The 8792-nt window shown below is 41.3% G+C and overlaps 1 non-coding gene across 1 annotated transcript; it reads right to left on the reverse strand.

Annotated features, from left to right (window-relative positions):
* Window positions 1-384: 384 nt before the first annotated feature.
* Window positions 385-491, reverse strand: LOC147950073 (small nucleolar RNA R71). Its single transcript, XR_015565070.1, has one exon. It is a non-coding gene; the product is annotated as a small nucleolar RNA R71 (small nucleolar RNA).
* Between the last annotated feature and the right edge of the window lie 8301 nt (window positions 492-8792).

Below are 8792 nucleotides of genomic sequence, written 5' to 3' on the forward strand. Positions count from 1 at the left end.
GCTATGCATGAGCAAAGACCAAGGCACATTGGTGCAGGAGATGCACCCAATACCCACAACCAAAGGGCTGGAATTGTGCCACCTTCAGTAGCAAACAATAACTTTGAGATCACGAGTGGATTGATCTCAATGATACAAGCAAACAAGTTTCATGGGTTGCCAATGGAGGATCCACTAGATCACCTTGATGAGTTTGACAGAATATATGGCCTCACAAAGATCAATGGAGTGAGTGAAGATGGATTCAAATTAAGACTCTTCCCATTTTCTCTTGGAGACAAAGCTCACCTTTGGGAGAAGACTCTTCCTACTGGAGCTATCACCACATGGGATGCATGCAAGAAAGCTTTTTTGGCCAAGTTCTTCTCCAATGCAAGGACTGCTAGGCTGAGGAATGAGATTTCTGGGTTTGCTCAAAGGAATAATGAGAGCTTTTGTGAAGCTTGGGAGAGGTTTAAAGGATTCCAAACTCAGTGTCCTCACCATGGCTTCAGCAATGAGTCACTTCTAAGCACCTTGTATAGAGGAGTGCTTCCCAAGATAAGAATGCTTCTTGACATAGCCTCTAATGGCAATTTCCTCAACAAGAATGTGGAAGAAGGATGGGAATTAGTTGAGAATCTTGCTCAATCTGATGGCAATTATAATGAGGACTATGATAGGACCATAAGGAGCTCCTCAACTGATCAAGAGGACAAGTATAAGAAGGATTTGAAGATGGTCAATGAGAAGCTTGACAAGATACTCCTCAGCCAATCCAAGTCCATTCACTTCATTGGTGAAGAGGAAGCTCCAGTTCAAGAGGGGGAGCCTGAATTTGCTGAGTTGTGCTACATGCAAAACCAGGGAGGATTCAAAGGCTACAACCAAGGAGGTTTCAAGAACAACAATCTCTCTTATAGGAGCACCAATGTGGTCAACCCTCAAGACCAGGTCTATCCACCTCAATAACCTCAACAGCAACAAAACTACATCCCCAAGCAACAACACCAAGTGTTCCAGCCCCAATTGTGTCCCCCACCAGGGTTTCAGACTAACCAGGGCCAGGAACAAGACTTAAGAGCAATGATGCAACAGTTGTTGATTGGGCAAACACAAGGCAAGATTGAGGAAGCCAAGCAGTTTGCTGAGTTGAATCAAAGGCTCACATCACAGTACAATGATCTGAACATGAAGTTTGAAGGTCTCAACTCCAGAATGAAGTATATGGAGAGCAACATTGCCTCTACTTCAGCTCCTAAACCAAACCAACTCCCTGGAAAAGCTGTTCAAAATCCAAGGGAGTTCATTGCAAAAGCCATTCATATCTCTGATGAGGAAGTCACTGAGGACAGTGAAGTCCAAGTTTGGGGGAATTCATTAGTTACTGAAGCCCCAAGTGACGTTTGTGCAAAGCAACTGGAGTCCGTTATTGCACTCGACCAGGTACTCGAACAGCCACTCGATCGAGTGCATGCTCGAGTGGTCGATCGAGTTGCAGACTCAGAAGCTGTCAAGCCTGCTAAGTACACTCCTCCTGCTTACAAGCCACCTCTTCCATTCCCAGGACGTTTCAAAGCACAAAAGATTAAGGAGCTTAGGGAAATCATTGAGAGAAAGGAGATGATGGCTAAACAACAAGAAGAAGAGAGGGTTTTAAAGGAAGAAGCTGTGGTTGAGGAAGTGTTGGCCATACAAGAGATCACCATTGCTTACCAAGAAGAAGAGAGAGGACCTGCCTTGGAACAGTATGATCCATATCCTCTCTACAAAGACTTTTTGCTTGATTTGTCAAAGAAGAAGGTTGAAGCTCAAGATGAGAAGGATCTTGAGGACCTTGGAGGAGTTATCATTCCAATCAAGCTTAAGGATCCAGGTCCATTCTATCTGCCTTGCACACTTAGCTATCTTCACTACAACCAATGCCTTTGTGATTTGGGAGCTTCAACAAGTGTGATGCCATACTCCATAGCACAAAAGCTTGGGAGAACTGATTTCAAGTCCATTAACCTTCATATATGTCTAGTTGATGGGTCAAACAAGGAGATAGTTGGAAGGTTGGAGAATGTCCCAGTCAAGATAGGGAAGGCAAGGGTTCACACTGATTTTGTGGTGTTGGAGATGGACAAGGAACCTGAAGATCCAATCATTCTTGGAAGGCCATTCCTAGCCACTGTTGGAGCAGTTATCGATGTCAAAGAGGGTCTTGTGACCTTGAGCATTGCTGAAGATATAGCCATGAAGTTTAACATCTATAACCCAACCAACCTTCCTACCATTGATGATCAACCTTTTACTATCAAGGACAAAGGGGGTCAAGAAGGTTCACGTGGTGAAGCTACTCCAAAGGCTAAGCTCTCCTTTCAAGATGATTCTGTGGAAAAGCTTAAGAGGTCAGTTCAAGAGTTGACTAGTATGGTTGAGGATCTTCAAGTTAAGCTGAACAAGAGGTCCTTAAGGAAGGCAAGACCAAGGCTCAAAATCAAGAAGAAACATGGTTTGTGTGTTAAGGGTGAGGTGATCAAGGATCAACTTCACAGTGATCAAGAGGTTCCAGGGAGGATTTCATCACCTCCTTGGTATCTAAACCAAGTCTAAAAAGGACACCAAAGTCAAGCTTAGTGACTTTAAACAAGCTCACTAGGGAGGAAGTCCCCAAGGTATCCTTTGTAAATATGGTTTATTTTCCTTGTAGTTTTGATGTGTTTTCTTTTTTGTTTGTGTTGGACAGGCCTTTAGGTGAGAATGTAGTTGGGTAAGGAGAGAATTAGACTTGGAGAAGGAGACTTGCAAGCCCACTCGACCTACCCACGAGAGGTACTCGACCGAGCAGGAAAGGAATTGAGGCCCATTTGATCTTCAAATCGCTAGAACGATCAAGTGGAGGGAAGAACAAGAAGAAAAATTTTGAAATTTCAAAGTTTGGTCAAGGTGCTCGACCATGTACAGTCGAGTGTGGGGTCGAGTGGCAGCAAAAAGCAGGTCAAAGATTCCCATTTCAAATTTGAATGGTATGGACGCTCCACCCTTGTCTCTTTGTCCCCTTAGCTTCTTTATATAGACCTTGCACGAAATTATACCTCTCACATTCTCTCATTTGCTTAAAACCATTGAATTCAAGTTTTAAAGTCTCTCTCATAGCTTATCTTTTGCTCAAGCTTAGTTCTTTCAAGTTTTTGGTTCACTAACCTATTAACTTTGAGCTTAGAGTATATTCCCTTCAGTTCTATTTGAAAAATGTCTTCAAGAATCACTAGGAAGTCTCAACAAACCGCTGCAACCTCCATGGAACGTCATGATGCTAGCCTTGAATCAAGAGGAGAAGCTGGAAGGGCCACTCGACGCCCCACTCGATCATGCACTCGACCGAGTGGTGGTTCGAGCAGCCGGTCGAGCCAGATGCCGTGTCCAAGGAGAGAGAGAGTTGAGGAAGATCCTGAGAGGACTGAAAGTGAGGAGGAAAGGGAGTCAACTCTCAATGAGTTCATGAGTAGACACAAGGCCAAAGGGAAGAGGCCAGCAGTTGAGGTTGAACAAGAGGAGAGTGAGAATGAGAGTGAGGAAGAAAGTGAAAAAGAAGAGATAGAGGATGATGGAGAAGCTGAGTCCTGTGGGTTGTCAAAGAGGCAACTCTATGATGCATTCATGAGAATGGAGTTCTTAGGGACTAGATATCCACACAAGGAAACCATGGAGAAGCTAGCCATTGGTGAAGATGTGGAGTATCTCTTTGAGAAGAGCAACCTAACTAAGTTTATGGGGCTTTGCATGGAGGGATACAAAGAAGAGAGTTGTGAGTTTCTAGCCACAGTCAAGCTGCATACATATGAAAGGAAGGATGCTGAGTTTGGAGCTGGTCACATTGCTTTCACAATCAAAGGGAAAAAGTATGAACTTTCAATGAAGAAGATAGCCAATGTGTTTGGTTTTGAAGTTGGGAGCAATAGGAGTTTGATGATTCCAAGAGAAGAGCTCTATGCTGTGTGGAAAACCATTGGGGACAACAAATACTACTCATCCTCCAATTCCAAGAGTTCAAGGATAAGGAGGCCAGTCCTAAGGTACTTCCACAAAGCTCTTGCCAACACCTTCTTTGCCAGGAAGGAAACTGGGAATATTAATGAGGGGGAGCTAAAGATGATTGATTTGGCTCTCAATGGAGTCATCTTCCAAGCAAGAAATGGCACCATCATTCTTGGGAGCACTGTGGAGACTGACCTAGCAATGGTGCTCATTGACCACATGATTTACTTGAGAAGTTGAGTAGGCAAGTTGGAGAGCAAAGGATCAAGAGGAGCACTAACCATTGGAAGCATCATTACTCCAATCCTACAAGCTGCTAAGGTTCCACTTAGAGGAGAAAGAGTTTCACCAAGATGGATTGACTCTAGCTACCTCACCTCTACTCTCATCCTAGCCAAGGAGATGCATCAAGGGAATCACATTTTCAACTTTGAACTTCCAACACTTGGGAAAAAGCAACTGATTTTGCCTAACCAAGAGCTCACCACCATTCAAGAAGGAGCCAACATTGACTTTTAGCCAGCTGAGGAGCATTTGTTTGATGGGATAGTTCAACTTAGAGTTGATGAAGCTGGAGATGTGCAAATGGCTGATGGGGAGGAGCAATTTTACTTTGAGGATTATGAGCTCAACCCAAGAGATAGTAGAGGAGTGAGGGAGGCTACCAAGAGATTAATCCTTCTGCAAAAATGGAACAAATGGCATGGGAAGAGGTTTGATAAGCTGAAGAAGAAGGTGACCAACATGGCTAAGTCCATCAAGGGCTTAAAGAAGGAGATTGCTGAGTTGAAGAGTGGGAATTCTTCACCTACACCATCAAGCCCTTTGAGGAGGAGTAGCTCAACTAGAGCACTTTCTAGAGTTGCGAACCCTGTGGAACCAGCTAGGGCTTCAATGTATGAGCCAAATCAGAGGAAGAGGAGCTCAAGTACCCGAGAACAACCATTTTCAAGGTACTCGACCGGGTCACTCGAGCACCCACTCGACCGAGCACCTCCAATGCACTCGGCCGAGTTCCAGCCCAGATCAACCTATGGCTTCCCACCTCCAGCTGCTTATCCAGGATATCAAGGTTACCCTCCCATCCCACCCCAGTACTTCATGGATCCAGCACTCTACCAGCAGTTCTACCAGCAGCAATGTCAACATTTTGACACTCGTGGTCCAGCTCGACCCCCCACTCGAGCACGTACTCGACCGAGTCCCGGTCGATTCCCATCGTCGAGCTGCCCCAATCTCCACCTCCAAGTCACCAGCAAGACCCCAACTACTCCTATGACAGCATGCAGATGGATGTGGACAACTACTTCCACAATCCCTAAGGTACCACTATCACCTTCACTTGTAGATATCATTGCATTTGACATTGTGTTTTGTTTTTTGTTTTTCATCTTGAATCCTCACTCAAATTTCTTTCACACAGGGACTGTGTGATTTAAGTTTGGGGGAGGGTTTGAGATAGCATTTGACATTGTGTTTTGTGATTCTTATTTCAAATTTTTAGCATCATCATGTTAATACTTGCATAGCATCTAAGGCATAGAAAAACCCTAAAAATTTGAAAATTTTTGCAAAAATCTTTATAAAAAAAGAATGTTCATGTAGTTTGCACTGCACATTAGGATCTTGTTTAGCATGTTTCATGTAGGATTGTATAGTATTTGCATTAGGGATCTATGATGAGTATTCCCTTGTTAGCTTGTTTATTCACTAGACTAGGATCAATGCCCAAGTTAATAGTACTTTGATGCTAGTTGAGTGGTTAGAAGAATAAGATTGAACCAAGCTTTGAATTCCTACATTGCATTTGGTCTAAATTGAAGCATGTTGAGATTTGAAACCATTTCCTATTTATAAGAACCTAATATTGACTTTCAATTATCAATGTGTGCATTGCTTTAAACTCATGGATACCATATACATATTTGGATCATCTTCTTCCTTTTTACCACTCTTGTTGATCCAAGTAGCTGATTTCCTCATTAAGAATCAGTTCCCCTACCCCTAAACCAAACCTTCTTTCAAGCCATGTTTATTCTTGTGTGTGTGAGGCCTATTTTTGGGATTGAGCTTGGTAGAAAGTGTTAGGTTTGAACTGACAAGAGTAAAGCCTTGTGTAGTTCTAGTTTACATTTTTCAAACTAGATAGGACTAGGTGGTTCACTTGTTGGGTTTGGGACTTGGCTGTCATGAAAAGAAAAGAGGAAAAAGAGAAAGAAAAGGTTAGAGTCTTTAGGAGGGGAATGTGTTTAAGTAAATTTAAAGTATAGTGAAAGAATGGGAAGAATAAGGTTGTTTAAAGATGGTTCTAGTTAAAGAAAAGAAAGAAAGAAAAGAGAAGTCTAGCAAAATGCTTATATGTCTTAAGAATAAGAAGAAAAGAGAACCATAGCAAATAAGTAAGAATCCCCCATTCCACTAGAAAGATCAAATAAGAAACCTCTCCTAAGACTTTAAAACCAAAAGAGAAAAGGGTGAAAAAGAAGAAAAGAAGTTAAAGGGTAGCACTAGGATCAATTGGGTTTAGATTGATAGGATAAACACTTTGGGTGCCTTTGGGTAGACAAGGTTTTGTTCTTGTATGTGTCTAAGTGTTATTACCTTTAGCATTCTTCTAAAGCTCAATCCATTTTTTATGAGAGAACCTTGATATTGATAAGCCCTACTCTAAAAAGAGACCATCATTGTCTCTAAACCTTTTACTGCCAAGCCAAATGAGTTTAAGCATTGCATAGAATTGATTCATGTTCTTGATTAATGAATGTTAAAGGAAATGGTTGATTTGAATGCATGTGGATGTCTAAGGCTCAAATCAGTGAAGGTTGTGATATGTTTGTCTAAAGTCTTTAAGTATAGCTCATTCAACTTGCATCATAGTACTAGTAACTTGGACATTGATTCTAGATAGTCTATTTGCAAGCTTTAGGAGCTGAGATCCCACTTTCAAACCTCACCTACCTTCTTTTGTCTTGATTATTTGCTTGAGGGCAAGCAAAGACTAAGTTTGGGGGTGTTGATGTTCATATATTTTACCTTGTTTTCCCTTAGTTTATTCACAACTTTTGCATCTTTTGCTATCCATTTAGGCCATTATTGTGTAGCTTTAGGACTAATCATGCATTAGAGTATAGTTGCATTGCATTTGCATCTTTTCATGCATAAACAGGTGATTTTGGAGCTTAAGGAGCATGGAAGCAATGCTGAGGAGAAGTGAAGCAATCCTGAGGAGAAAACAAGAGAGTTAAGGCTGTAGAATCAAGGTCCGGAGGCCAACTCGACCGCACCACTCGACCACCACTCGTCCGTGTGCTGAGAAGGACTCGACCGAGTGGAGAATGCATGAGAGAAGCCAGCTCGACCAGCCACTCGACCGAGCACTGGTCAAGTTGACCAAGCCGTTGACTACTTTGACTTTTTGTATTTTTAGGGCTTCCACCTCATCTCCTATAAAAAGCCCTTGTACCTGCAGCCACCAAGGAGTCCAGCTTTTTAGAGAGTCTAAAACCTAGTTTTTACCTTTTTTAGATATTATTCCTTTTGCACTTTTCTTTTATTTTAGATTTTGTACTTGTTTGAGAGAGAAAGACTAGATTCTTATATTTTGTTTGTTTCATAACTTTCAAAGTATTAAGATTTCGAGTTTTATTCCTTCATCAATATTGTAGATCTCTGTTTCATCTTTCTAATGATGCAAGTTTCATTATTTTCTGGGTTTTTGACATATTTCACCATGTGTTCTTGTGAGTAGTTTGTTTAGGACCTTGAGGATGGGTTAGGCTGGGTTGATCTTGTGGTTTGTTTGATTTGGTCAAGCTTGATTGTTGTAGATCTCTTCTAGGCTAGATGATCTTAATGCTGATCCTATATCTGAGAAGGTAGGGTTTGATTTCAAGCATCTTAGCATCACACCAATGTCTAAGGAGCATAGATAAGGCTAGATCTAGAGCTTACCATTAGGCATGCTAAGAGATTAGAAGTCTTGTTTGGTTTGAGATGTATTGCTTAATGCCTGCTTGTGTAGATTCTTTTCTTTGTGAGAACAAGTCTAGAAATGCATAGGTTTGATTGTTTCTTGCCATGAGAATGGATTAAACATGTCTTAGAATAGTATGTCTAGAGATCAGCTCAATGTTTGCTTGAGATTTGTTGACCAAGTTAGATAACCACAATGATTAGCTCAGCCCATGAATCCCTCCTCAAGGCCTTCTTTGTTTATTGAAATCTTAGTCTAAATATCATTGCTTGCTTGTTGTTTGATAGTTTTAGCATTGCTCTGTTTTTCTTGTGTTGCTCTGTTTTCACGTTTAAGTCTAGCTCGACCACGTACTCGACCTACACTCGGTCGAGTGCTGCTCGAGTTCATCCCCAGAACTTGTGTTTTTGATTTGTGATTGTCTTGTTTCATTCCTGTTTCATTTCCATTGCATTCACGTAGTTTCCTGTTCATTACTTGTCTTGCATTAGTTCATTAGCATAGTTTGTATCTCTGTTCTAGTTTCATTATAGCTTTAATTTGTCTGTTCTGTTTGCATTTAGTATCTTGTTCTAGTTGTTTTTACTTTCTGCATTTCATATCTCATTTTAGGATTGTTAGTGACAAACAATCTTTACAATTGGCTTGACTTAGACTCATATGCACATTTTAATTGTTCACAATCACTTCTATTCATTCCATACATCATCATTCCATATATCATTCATTCATACACCACAAAAAAAGTCAGTTTCATTCTGGTGAAACAAAATGCATCTTATGTTTTTATTGTTGCAGGTTGATATTTCTGGTGAAA

The sequence above is a fragment of the Camelina sativa genome, chromosome 1 (genome assembly GCF_030686135.1).
Source record: "Camelina sativa cultivar CO46 ecotype springtype chromosome 1, ASM3068613v1".
Classification (NCBI taxonomy): Eukaryota; Viridiplantae; Streptophyta; class Magnoliopsida; order Brassicales; family Brassicaceae; genus Camelina; species Camelina sativa.